The sequence below is a fragment of the Rana temporaria genome, chromosome 5 (assembly GCF_905171775.1).
Source record: "Rana temporaria chromosome 5, aRanTem1.1, whole genome shotgun sequence".
NCBI classification, from domain to species: Eukaryota; Metazoa; Chordata; class Amphibia; order Anura; family Ranidae; genus Rana; species Rana temporaria.
Window position 1 is genome coordinate 236,263,835 of NC_053493.1, and position 14,080 is coordinate 236,277,914.

General features: G+C 44.9%; 1 protein-coding gene across 1 annotated transcript in view; it reads left to right on the plus strand.

Moving 5' to 3' along the window:
- Positions 1-14,080, plus strand: part of LOC120940634 — a 98,983-nt gene that overhangs the window by 12,942 nt on the left and 71,961 nt on the right. The window lies entirely within an intron of this gene.

Genomic DNA, 14,080 nt, shown 5'->3' on the forward strand with positions numbered 1-14,080 from the left:
TTGCTTTTGTATGTTACGAGTTCTGGTACCTTACAATGGACTAAATTAATGGGTAATACCTGCAGAAACCAAACAGAAACCTAGCATGTTGTGCTCATTGTATCATCTAAAGCGAAGAAAAGTATAGGTCAGATTTCACCTGTTATTACAGTCACAGTTGAAAACAAAACTGGTTGCTATAATTCCACCTATGAGGTAAAACACAAATTTTTGTCAAATGTTACTGCATTGCATGATAAAACATGGCACACTGCATGTGTTGCAGTGCCATTTATTTAGGATGGCACCCCAATGCACAAGTACAGTAAGTGCCAATGGACTCATTCTGTAATGCACCACAATGCACATGTTGTACTTTGCGGTGCACTACATTTAAAAAAAAAGGTACCTGAACTTTTTTGTCCATTACCATGCAATCATTTAGTATGGGCTACCTTAACGTATTGCATTTTAAATGATGTACATTGTTGTGTACTGCAATATAAAAACTGTGCAGACAGTGATTTTTGGAAATATTCCTGAGCCCATGCAGTGATGTCCATCACAAAATCAAAGCTGTTTTTAAACTTAGGAATCCATAATTTTCTTACATTAATAATAATGAAATTAAAATATATGATAATAAATTGTTTTTACATGAACTCTATAATATGTTCATTTTCGAAAAATATGCACTGGTGTAACAACAGAGGTTAGCAAATCTAACAACTATTTTTAGACCCAACACCTCTGGAGGGTCCAACTCTTTTCTTTATTCAGTTAAAAAGAGTTCTTTTCACCTGTTGTGCTTTCATATTCACAAGATTTTTTCATGTTGAATAGAGCAAGGAAGGGTTATAACCCCTGTCAGATTTTTTTTTCGCCATCTGTGTGTCCCATTGCAGGGATTTTCCTTCACATCCTGTCCCATAGCCAAACAGGAAACGAGAGGGAATTCATATAAATTAACAGAATTCCTTGGGAACCCCCAGGTCATCAGAACTAGTGTACCCATTGGAAGATTTGTCCTCTAATACTTTGTTAAATTCTTTATTTTCACTTTTAATGATAATGGTAAACAGGACAAATAGAGGAGGGTGAATCTCCTTGACAGGGGCACAGATGGCAAAAAACAGACAGGTGTTCTAATCCCTCTCCACTATATCCAAAACTAAAAAAAAAGTTATAGTTAGTAATACTTTAAGTAAGGCTGCATTCACACCTCCGCGACAAGATACGCCGCGTTCGCGGCGTATTTTGCCGCGAGTGTGTAACTTTTTTTTTTTTTTTTTTACAAAGTCTTCCCATTGCTTTGTATGGCCGAACGCCAATGCCGCCTGAAAAAAAGGGTCCGGGACTTTTTTTCAGGCGTACGGCGTCTCTGAGATGTGAACTATCTCATAGACAGCAATGGAAATTCTCCCCTCCAGCGGCACGAGCGTCCGGCGTCGGGCGTTTTGTCGCGGAGGTGTGAATGGGGCCTTAGGGATGAGCCGAACACCCCCCTGTTCGGTTCGCACCAGAACAGCAAACAGACCAAAAGTTTGTGCGATCTTTAGAACCCCGTTAAAGTCTATGGGACTCGAACGTTTGAAATCTGAAGTGCTAATTTTAAAGGCTAATATGCAAGTTATTGTCCTAAAAAGTGTTTGGGGACCCGGGTCCTGCCCCAGGGGACATGAATCAATGCGAAAAAAAGTTTTAAAAACTGAGTTTTTTTCGGGAGCATTGATTTTAATAATGCTTAAAGTGAAACAATAAAAGTGAAATATTACTTTAAATTTCGTACCTAGGGGGTGTGTATAGTATGCCTGTAAAGTAGCAATTGTTTACAATGCTTAGAACTGTCCCTGCACAAAGTGTAATTTCTGAAGGAAAAAAAAGTCATTTAAAACCATTCGCAGCTATAATGAATTGTCGGCTCCCGGCAATACAGAGTAAAAGCCGTTAAAAGTCATTGATAAAAAAAAAAGCGTGGGGGTCCCCCCAAATTCAATTACCAGTCCTTCAGGTCTGGTATGGATATTAAGGGGAACCCTGTGTCAAATTAAAAAGAAAGAAAGACGTGGAGTTCCCCCCAAGAATCCATACCAGACCCTTTATCCAATCACGCAACCTGGCAGGCCGCAGGAAAAGAGGAGGGGACGAGAGAGCGCCCCCTCCCTCCTGAACCATACCAGGCCACATGCCCTCAACATGGGGAGGATGCTTTGGGGGTCTGTGACCCCTCAAAGCACCATGTCCCCATGTTAATGAGGACAAGGGCCTCATCCCCACAACCCTTGCCCGGTGGTTAGGGGGGTCTGCAGGCGGGGGGCTTATCGGAATCTGGAAGACCCCTTTAACAAAGGGGACCCCCAGGTCCCGCCCCCCCCAGGTCCCGCCCCCCCATGTGAATTGGTAATGGGGTACATTGTAGCCCTACCATTTCACAAAGAAAGTGTAACAAATTGTAAAAAAAAAAACACAGACACCGTTGGGAAAGTCCTTTATTAAAAAAAAAAAAAGATTCCATCGGTGGTAATCCACTCTTGGTCTCCGCTCCAACGCTGTCAGTATCCTGCGATGGGTGATCTCCTCTCCGGAGTCCAGCGATGAGATGATCTCCTCTTAATCCAGGTCCAGGATCCAGCGATGACTTTTTTTTTTAATGACTTTTAATGCCTTTTCTCTGTATTGCCGGGGAGTCGACAATTCATTATATCCGCGAGTGGTTTTAAATTACTTTTTTTCAGAATAGACATTTTGTGCAGGGACAGTTCTAAGCACGGGAAACACGCGCTTCTTTACAGGCATACTATACACCCCCCCGTTATGAAATTTAAAGGAATATTTCACTTTTATTGTTTCACTTTAAGCATTATTAAAATCACTGCTCCTGAAAAAAAGTCAGTCCCCTGGGGCAGGACCCAGGTCCCCAAACACTTTTTTAGGACAATAACTTGCATATAAGCCTTTAAAATTAGCACTTTAGATTTCTCCCATAGACTTTTACAGGGTCTTCCGCGGTTTTTCGAATTTGCCGCGAACACAACACAACACAATTGACAAGACCAAGCTATAAAGTTCATAGATTCCAAAGTCCTCAAATAGCTTGGAGTATAATGGTGATAAAAACAAAATTGCAGTGAACCAAAAATATAACCACCACCAGTGATGAAACTATGTAGGGTGTGCGCTTACCAAAAGGCAAGCATAATAAGCTTGCGGCTGAACCCCAGCCAGGGTCTTTAAAATAGAACCGCCATCGACATCAGGGATGATGATCCTCCAAATTGGAGAAGATGGTATAATAATCCCAAAAAAAGAAAGGCTCACAATAGTGATGTACCGTAATAATTAAAACATAGACCATATGACACACTGGAGAGAAGAGGACCACCACCGATAGAGAACACCGTATAAAATGCACGCTTCCCAGACAGATAAGCTTTATTGGCTTGCGGCTGAACCCCAGCCAGGGCCTTTAAACAGGACTGTCTCCAACCTTGCAACCTCAGGGCTCTCACAGTGTCCGCAGCAATGGTAAAACCACCAAAAAAAATTAAATCCACAATAGTGATGTACCGTAAAAACTATTTGCATTTAATAAAAAATATATTGCACTTACAGGAATAACATTCAAGAAGTCTAAAAAGATGAGACGGCCGGCTTCCACGAACGCCCGTCCTCATGGAGCGTAACGCTACACGTCAGAGCGTCTCCTACCCGACGTACGTTTCGTCAAATAATGACGTTGTCTGGGGAAAAAACCAAGACCAAGCCTCGCTATGAGTAGCGGTCTCCGAGTGACAAACTGTCACATGGTATAAACGGAGCCAAGCCTCATTCCAAGACCAGGTATCGATGTAAACATCTACGGTGGCCCTTAGGGTTCCATCAGATCGCATACAAATTATGTAAAGGGAGAAGAAAAACCTCGACTTGAGTCAAAAAATCGGGCCTCAAATTGTCCCATCATATATAAAAAAAGTGGAGAACTAAAACAAATGAATACAATATATGGGTGTATTCATTTGTTTTAGTTCTCCTGTAAGTGCAATATATTTTTTATTAAATGCAAATAGTTTTTACGGTACATCACTATTGTGGATTCAATTTTTTTTGGTGGTTTTACCATTGCTGCGGACACTGTGAGAGCCCTGAGGTTGCAAGGTTGGAGACAGTCCTGTTTAAAGGCCCTGGCTGGGGTTCAGCCGCAAGCCAATAAAGCTTATCTGTCTGGGAAGCGTGCATTTTATACGGTGTTCTCTATCGGTGGTGGTCCTCTTCTCTCCAGTGTGTCATATGGTCTATGTTTTAATTATTACGGTACATCACTATTGTGAGCCTTTCTTTTTTTGGGATTCTTATACCATCTTCGCCAATCTGGAGGATCATCATCCCTGATGTCGATGGCGGTTCTATTTTAAATACCCTGGCTGGGGTTCAGCCGCAAGCTTGTTATGCTTGCCTTTTGGTAAGCGCACACCCTACATAGTTTCATCACTGGTGGTGGTTATATTTTTGGTTCACTGCAATTTTGTTTTTATCACCATTATACTCCAAGCTATTTGAGGACTTTGGAATCTATTAACTTTATAGCTTGGTCTTGTCAATATTGATTATCAATTTCAATCTTCACCTTTTAGCGCAACTACAATCTTTTTTCTTATGTATTTTTGTGTGTATATCACTTTTGTGTTGCAGCTCACCTTTATTTAGTTATAGTTACTATTTTTAGCGCGGTATTATCTTTTTGTCAACACCCCAAATTGTTCGCTGTTCGGCAAACAGGCAATGTTCAACTCAAACTCGAAGCTCATTACTTTAAGTGAGGTATTTGTGCATAATTTAAGGCGTGGGTCGGCAACCTGACGATCATGGCTAGCTGACAGGTAGACCGCAACATGACATGCCCACCAGCTCCTGACAGCTCCTGCGACTTGTAAACTGAGCCGCGTTTGAAGCAGAGCTGCAGCACGGTGCCGAGTGCACTCCTGCACCCAACACCAGTCTAGAAAGCATGCATACACTTCTGTCAGGCAGAGTGATCTCCACAGACAAAAGATTTCAAATCCCGGCCTCTGCCTTCCTATCATTCAGAGGCCAGGAATCGGGAGCAAAACAGAGAGTGACGCCGGCACCACGAGGGAGTATGAAATTAATGCAAGTAAGTAATGACAAAGACAGCAGGCACTGGTGGCAGATTTACTTTTGACACTGTAATGTTGTGTTACAGTGGCAGCGCGGGGCGGTTGTGAAGGGGGGATAAAGGGGTTCATTAAAAATTAGATTAGTAATGTGCAGCATGAAAGAGTTAATTAAAGAAAAGCTCCAGGCTTCACCCAAAAATGTAAAGTCAGACACTACAAATACTGTTATATTTTAATATAAGGACATTTTACCTGTCCAGGGATCCAGCAATGTTCTCATCCGAACTAATTCTTCCATCGGCTTCGAGGGTAGGCACTGGCCTCTCCATTGTTTCCTACTTGCGTGGGCCACACTGTGGCTTATAAATAGTCCCATAGTCTTCTGGGACTTGTGATGTGTCCCAAAAGACTGCAGTGTAAGGAGAGGGGGCCTGAACTTCCAGCTCAGATCGCCATGGCGATCTGAGCTAGAAGTGGGAGCGGGTACCTGTCAAAACCAGGTATTTTCTAGCCCCTCACCCCCAAAAAGTGCCAAATGTGGCAGTGGAGGGGGGGTAGGTGCAAACAAGCAGAGCTTGCTCTTTTGGTTGGAGCTCCACTTTAAGGTCGCGTACACACGGTCGATCCATCCGATGAGAATGGTCCGACGGACCGTTTTCATCGGTTCACCGCTGAAGCAGACTGATGGTCTGATGTGCGTACACACCATCAGTTCAAAAACCGATCAAGTCCAACGCGGTGATGTAAAAAATGAAGTTCAATGCTTCCAAGCATGCGTCGACTTGATTCTGAGCATGCGTGGGTTTTGAACCGATGCTTTTGTGTACTAACCATCGGTTTTGACCTATCGGTCAGCCGTCCATCGGTTCGATTTTAAAGCAAGTTCTAAAACTTTGGTCTGAAGGACAAAAGTCCGATGGGCCGTACACACGGTCGGTTTGGACCGATGAAACTGAACTTCAGTCCGTTTTCATCGGTTTGGACCGGTCGTGTGTACGCGGCCTAACACTGCTACAAGCCACCAATAGGAAGGGTAGTTTGAAAGTAGAATTCCAGCTGGCACTATCCTTAAAATATACTGCCCCCTCACTCTTAACACCTATGCTGACTAACCTATTTTTTAGGCTGCTCCAATCTGGTCATGTTATCTCACCTGTGTGATCCAGCAGGGGAGAGGAGTTTTCTTCCTTTTTATTGGGGCCTTGTCTCGATTATTTAAAATAAAATAAAACGAAATAAAGAAGGGTGCTGCAGCTCATGACCTTTGGTCTCTTACATGTTGCTCAGGTAGATCTCCATCTCTCAAAGGTTGCCTACCCCTGCTGTAGGGTTTATTTATAATAGGCTTGTATCATAATTCCATGTATTACATTTTGCAAAGGAGTTTAGATGCACTCCAAAAAGAGCATTGAAGAAAATGTTGCAGCTATCACACTCTTGACCTTGGTGTAATAATGAGAATACCCTTGCCAGTTATGTGTTTGCTTACAATTAGTTAACTTGGTTTTAAAGGCTGAAGTTTTTTTTACCTTAATGCATTCCCTAACATGTTTGTTATTTAAAAAATATGGGTTTACAATCACTTTTAGTAATATTATATTTAAATCTGCATGCTTTCATTTTGCTTACATTTAAGTTATATCATTCTTAATTCTGCATGCTTTCATTTTGCTCCTAAATCACATTTTTCTTGCTAGTCTTGGCAACGTAATTATGATGAATCCCTGTGTAAAACTGCTCATAAACTTTTACAATTGTATCGCTTATTACCTGTACTAAGTACAATAAAGCCAGGGTTTGCCATAAAACATATATTTTCCACTTACAATGAAGACCATGTACACACAAAAAAAGAATGATCAACAAAGGGTATTGCCTATTTTATAGCCTTTGAAGACCTGTCTATCAGCATTCTGCACCTTAAAAAAACTCTATGGATGTAAGGGCAGGAAAGATATAACACGCGTGTCAAAGTGGGAAAAAAATTCAATGTGCGTCAATAAAGATATATGCACAGAATATATGACTCTATGTGAACAATCAATGGATGCCTTGGTTAATAGGAAAACAGCAACTGGACTAGCAGCAGGTTATTTTATGGTTAAGTCTTTCTGTAAATAAATTCTCTGTAGATTAAGACAAATACAGACATCATACTATATACAGTATATATCAATAGCACAGTACAGCCCCCTTAAATGTGGTTATGCTTTTGTAGCCCTGTTGTGATTTTCAGCCATTTAAGAGGATGTAGATATATATATATATTGCAGCAGGTGGAGCCAGAGAGCACAGATTTGGAAAACTGCATTTCCCAGGAGGCTGGGAGACAGGAAGTTCCAGGAGAGAGAGGAGTCAGGAGGAAGTAGTGAGGAGAGGGAGTCTGGAACAAGGACCCAGGCAAGACAGATCTGCATCAGAGGGTGATTTAAGACGGCCTGTGTCAGAGCTGTGTGTTTGCCACTGAGACACAGGCTCTATGCAATAGTTCTTGGAGAGACTGATGTTCGTCTACTGTGTCAGAGAGAGACTGTTTTGAGCGATAGAACTGAGGCCTGGTCGCAGGGCTGATCCAGCCACCGGAGTAATCCAGCTTGCCCAACTGAGTGAGTACAGCTGACAGAGGTTATTGCCAGATTCCCCAGACGGCCCCTAGACGATCTGAGATGTCCTGCTGGAGGCTTTTAAAGACTGCATCCATTTCACAGAAGTCGGTCTGAGGAGAGAGGGACATTCGCTTCCGCAGACAATCATCCTCCTTTCCCAAAGAGACACTAGAAGTGGTAAGCGGCCTTTGGCCATTGCAACAAGTGTACTTCCTACACCAGGGCCCCAACGTTGGCTAGCCTAGGACAGTACTACTGGCCAGTAGTTTAGGGTGGGGTAGATACCGCTAAGTATATATATATATATATATATATTACTGTTCATTGCATTCAATCTAAATGTATTATCTCATCCTGTTATTTGTTGTATTATATTAGAGTGGGGAGACATTAAGGGCTTTTGCTCTATCCCACAGTTATTAAATCTGTTATAAAGCTTCACAAGGTGTGCTGGTGTGCTGTGGATTCATTGTTTGTGGTGTGTCACAGAGGTGAGACAGAAGACCCGATAATTCAGCGGCTCCTTCGGGGGTGAGCGCTACACGTGGGGTGCTCGTCCGGGATTTCTTCTGATACCTCTCGCAAAGTGATAACCGCACAAACGAGCCAGCAATGGATCCAAACACCGCAGCAGAGTGGTGCAAAGAACAAAATGGCCAATTAGGGCTGAGTATAGTAATGGACATTCCTGCTGACAAATGGACAGAGGAACAGATCCGTCAAGCAGTAACTACACTAGCACCTGACCAGAAAGTGTTTGTAATAGACACGAAAATAGATCAAAAAGTCTCCCATACCTATGCCCTACTAGAATGGAAGAAAGGAGTCCCAACCTGCTTCCAGGGTGATAGCATCCAGCTAGCCGGAGAAGTTAAAGCACGGTTATTCCCTCTACTCACCTCAGCAAGTTGTCTGGAGGGACCAAGCCAGGCCATGTCAGACACAGTGGAAGTAACTACCACTTCTGTACCAACCACTAACTACCCCCCAGCTTCCTTCTTCATGGACATAGGAAAACTGGTAGAGAGCGTTAGAAAAATGTCCTCGCCATCTGTGAACTATGGCTACAGGAAGTTGAGAATTTTTTCTGGAGTGCAGCCTGTACCTCCTGGAGAAGAAGAGTATGAAACCTGGATGGAACAGGCTATGCAAGCACTGGAAGAATGGGATGTTCCAGAGGCTCAAAAGAAACAACGCATTACTGAAAGTCTGAAAGGCGTTGCAGCAGAAGCCATCCGAAATTTGAAATTCAGTCAGGAGTCTTGTACAGCATATGACTATCTTCGCATGCTACAAGATGAGTTTGGGCGCACAGAGAAAGCTACAGATCTAATCTTCCTATTTGAACACATGTTTCAACGGGAAAATGAGCAGCTTTCCGAGTATATTCGACGACTAAACAAAATGCTATACCAGATTGTACTAAAGAAAGGAATAGAAGCCAGGGATATGGATCAAGTTAGAATGAAACAGATCCTGAGAGGCGCTCTGAGTTCCGATCCCATCTGGATCCAGTTGAAGACCTTACAAGGGGGTACCTCTTTGCAATACTCTGATCTCATTAAGATGGTAAGGGAGGAAGAGGCTATCCTAGAGGAGAAAAAGAAGGGCTCAGGATTTTCATTTGCTGCTGAGGTTCGAACGCTCAATGTGTCGAATGGGAATTCAGAAGTGGACCAATTAAAGGCTCAAGTTTCCCAGCTGATGCAAATGCTAACCCTATTGTCTGCAGGTGTCAAGTCGCCCCTTGAAAAAGTCACTTCAGAACCAGTTCCTGAATCTACTACTCAGGTGGTGCCTATCAAGAAACCGTCAAACATCTGCTATAATTGCGGAGGAGTGGGTCATTACCGAAATACCTGTCCGAGCCCATCGAATGCAAGAGGAAGTTATCGACCGGCGGGAAACTACAGAGGGCCCCAGTGAGGGAGCAAACTGGGTGCCCAACTACTGAAGACTGCTCTGATTCCCAGGATACCAATAAGAGGCCCAAGTCTTTACCCAGAGCCTCACCTGCTACGACAAAAAGATCCCCTCCCCTGGCGTCTGGTCCTGTGTCAGAGGGAGGCAAGGCACACCCACAACCTAAACACCCGGAAGGGGGAAGAAAACAACCACCACAAGCGAGGAAGAGGGCTAGAGTGCAGCCGACTGGGTCTATGCCTTCTACTACTCCGAAGAAGTTCCCTGACCAGTTGATAGGCCCTTCACCCATTATCCCAGTTCAAGTAGAAGGGGTTTACACGAAGGCTCTCCTCGATTCAGGTGCTCAAGTAACACTGATTTACCGGGACTTCTACCAGAAGCATTTGAAGCATCTACCCCTGATGGAGTTAGAGGATCTCGAAATCTGGGGTATTGGGACTCAGAAGCTTCCATATGATGGGTGTCTACAAGTGAAGCTGGAGTTCAGTTCGGCAACTGTTGGACAACCAGGGGTCTGTGACGCCTTAGCCATTGTATGTCCCCGCCCACCAGGAGCTAATCGAAGTTCTATGATTGTGGGAACAAATACTGACTTGGTGAGACGCCTTATAACTCCATTAGTGACGGAAGAGAGTTCTACTTCAGAGGAGATGCACCCGATGTTGCGGCCAATCTACCAGCGGATTATTCAAGAACAGAGGGCCCCTGCAGAAGTGGGACGGCTTTGGAGATTAGAAAGAGCAGAGAAGGTCTTACAGCCAGGCGAAATGACTAGTTTCCGGGCCTCAGTCAAGTTGAATTGGTCACAACCAGGCCCCTATGTGGTCCTGGAAACTGATCCCAGAAATATGAAGAGATCTGGAGTGGAATTGGTGCCTGAGATAATATCCATCAGAGCTCTACAGCGGGCCCGTGGGAGAGTCTCTGTAAGTGTATGCAATGTGTCAGACTCCCCAGTGACCTTGAAGGCACGGATGCCGATTGGACAAGTGGCCACTGCCACACCCCTCTCACCCACTGAATTGATAGAGGGAGTAGACAGAGAGATCCCAGCTGAACGATTCTATCCTAAAGATGCCCCTATCTCGCCTGAGTGGAAGAAGCGAATTCAGTCTCAGCTCCTCAAGTGGCAAGATTTATTCTCCAAGAATGAGTTTGATGTGGGGTGTGCTAGGAGCACTCAGCACCGCGTTCGCCTCCAAGATGACAAGCCCTTTCGAGAAAGGTCACGGCGAGTCCCATTGGGAGATCTAGATGACCTAAGGGAACAGCTGGCTGAATTGAAAAGGACCAGGATAATCCAAGAATCCAGGAGTCCTTATGCCTCACCCATCGTGGTAGTTCGCAAGAAAAACGGTTCCATCCGTTTGTGCATAGACTACCGCACACTCAACCAAAGAACCATTCCCGACCAATACACTACTCCTCGAATAGAAGATGCCTTACAGTGTCTGTCAGGAGCAAAGTGGTTTAGTGTACTTGACCTGCGAAGTGGATATCACCAGATACCCATGCATCCTGAAGATAAAGAGAAGACTGCTTTCATCTGTCCACTGGGATTCTTTGAGTTTAATAGAATGCCCCAAGGCCTCACAGGAGCCCCAGCAACTTTCCAACGACTAATGGAAAAGACGGTGGGAGACATGCACCTGATCGAGGTACTAGTGTATCTAGATGACCTAATAGTCTTCGGAAGAACACTGGAAGAACATGAGCAGCGGTTGGAAAAGGTCTTGAAGCGGCTGCATGAAGAAGGATTGAAACTTTCCTTAGAGAAGTGTCAGTTCTGTCTGCCTTCAGTCACGTACCTGGGACATGTTGTTTCAGCAGAAGGCATATCAACTGATCCTAAGAAGTTGGAAGCTGTGGCTTCATGGCCGAGACCTCGTAATATTACTGAACTCCGGTCCTTTCTAGGATTCTGCTCATACTATAGGAGGTTCGTAGAGGGGTTTGCCAAGATAGCTCAGCCTCTGAACACGCTTCTAAGAATGGAAGGAGCAGAAGATGAATCAATGTCCTTTGAGCCGGGTTCATCAGCCCACGGAACTAGGAAGCCTCGTGAATCAATCCAGGAGGAATGGACCGACCAATGTGAAAAAGCTTTCCTCCAATTGAAAGGAAGTCTAACACAGGCTCCTGTCCTTGCCTACGCTGATCCTGCCAAGCCTTATGAACTACATGTGGATGCTAGCAGAGAAGGGCTAGGAGGAGTACTATACCAGGAATATGATGGCCTCCTGAGACCGGTGGCATATGTGAGTCGGGGTCTCACCCCTTCTGAAAAGAATTACCCCACTCACAAGTTGGAGTTCCTGGCCTTGAAGTGGACAGTGGTGGACAAACTAAAAGACTACCTGTACGGGGCCAATTTCGTGGTCAGAACTGACAACAACCCACTCACTTACATTCTCACTACGGCCAAACTGGATGCCACTGGGCACCGGTGGTTGGCTGCCCTGTCAGGATTCCGCTTCAGCCTCAAATATCGCCCTGGGGTCAATAACCAAGACGCGGATGCCTTATCCAGGAGACCCTATAGCACAGGGGTCCCAGAAACAGAGTGGACTCATTTGACTCCAGATGGAGTTCAAGCCCTATGCCAAGGGGTGGAGTGCCGAACCAAAGGAATGATTGGAGCAGAGGCCATAGGAGTCATGGCTGCCGGTGTCCCTAAAATGTATTGTAACCCTACACAGCTGAGGAGTGAGGGCCTGCCTACTTTCACGAAGAAGGACCTGAGAGTAGATCAGGCTGAAGATCCTTTGATCGGGTTAACTCTGAGAGCAATGAAAGCGGGTCAAAGAGGGCTCCTACTAACCGATTCACCAAAAGAGGCTCGTCTGGTCCACAAAGAGTGGGAACGGTTGAAACTGCTAGACGGGGTGGTCTACCGAAGGGGCCCCTCGGATGACTTAGAAGAAAAGCAGCAGTTGTTCCTCCCAGAGAAGCATAGAGAAAATGTGCTGAAAGCTTTGCATGATGACCATGGTCACTTAGGAGCAGAGAGAACTTTTAAACTGGTCCGAGACAGATTCTATTGGCCCTGCATGAGATCCGAAGTTGAAAGCTACTGCCATTCCTGTCTAAGATGTATCCAGAGGAAAACTTTACCTTCTAGGACTGCTCCAATGAGCCATCTGCAGAGTCAAGGGCCTATGGACCTGGTGTGTATTGACTTCCTCTGCTTAGAGCCTGACACTAGTGGACAGGGAAATATCCTAGTGGTGACAGACCACTTTACCCGTTATGCTCAAGCTTTTCCAACCAAAGATCAACGTGCTCCTACTGTAGCCAAAGTCCTAGTAGAAAAGTTCTTTGTTCATTATGGTCTACCTCAGAGGATCCATTCTGATCAAGGCAGAGACTTTGAAAGTCGACTCATCAGGCAGCTCTTGGATCTATTGGGGATTCAGAAGTCAAGAACCTCCCCCTATCACCCCCAGGGTGATGCACAACCAGAGAGATTCAATCGGACTCTGCTCAATATGTTGGGAACACTGTCGATCAGGGAGAAACAGCACTGGAGTCGGCATATCTCTACCATTGTGCATGCTTACAATAGCACAGAAAGTGATGTTACAGGATACTCACCGTACCGCCTCATGTTTGGAAGAGAAGCCCGATTACCAGTAGATTTAGCTTTTGGCCTCTCCCTTGACCAGACGTCTATTGCCTCTCACCAGGGTTATGTGGATAGACTGAGGAGAAACCTGGCTTCTGCATTTGAGAAGGCCCGTTTGACATCCGGGAGTAGAGAACAAAGAAACAAACGGAACTATGACTTGAGGGTTCGGGTACAGGATTTACAGCCAGGTGATCGAGTTCTATTGAGAAATTTGGGTGCTTCGGCCAGGCACAAACTAGCTGATAGATGGAGCTCTCAGATCTATATCGTCTGTAAACAATTGCCTGGCCTGCCAGTGTACCAGATTCGACCAGAGGGAAAGACCGGGCCACTGAAGAATTGGCATCGGAATCATCTCCTACCTCTGAATGAAGCTGTGCGGGTACCAGATAGAGATGAGTCTCCTTCACCCATTCCATCCACTTCCCGTCAAGCACCTGTTACTCGGTCCCAACAGCCACCTTCTACAAGAGAAAGTGAGGACGACAGCGATGAGGAAGATGTGTGTCCGAGTTGGATGTGGCCATCTGAACCTATGGATGTTCATCCAACTATTATGACTCCTGAGCCGGATTTGAGCAATTTGAGACCAGATGCCCCTGAATTTGTGCCTCAAGCAAACGAGGATAATTCTGTACCCTCTCAAGTGGAAAGTCTCTTGCCGGAAACCTCAGTGCTAGAAGATGCCCCTGTTCAGCCAGTTGAAAAGGAAACTGAACAGTTAACACAGCAAATAGAAGAGGACTTAGCAGATGAAGGCCCATCCGGGTTTCTAGAATCAAGGTCCAAACGACTGGTGCGACCTC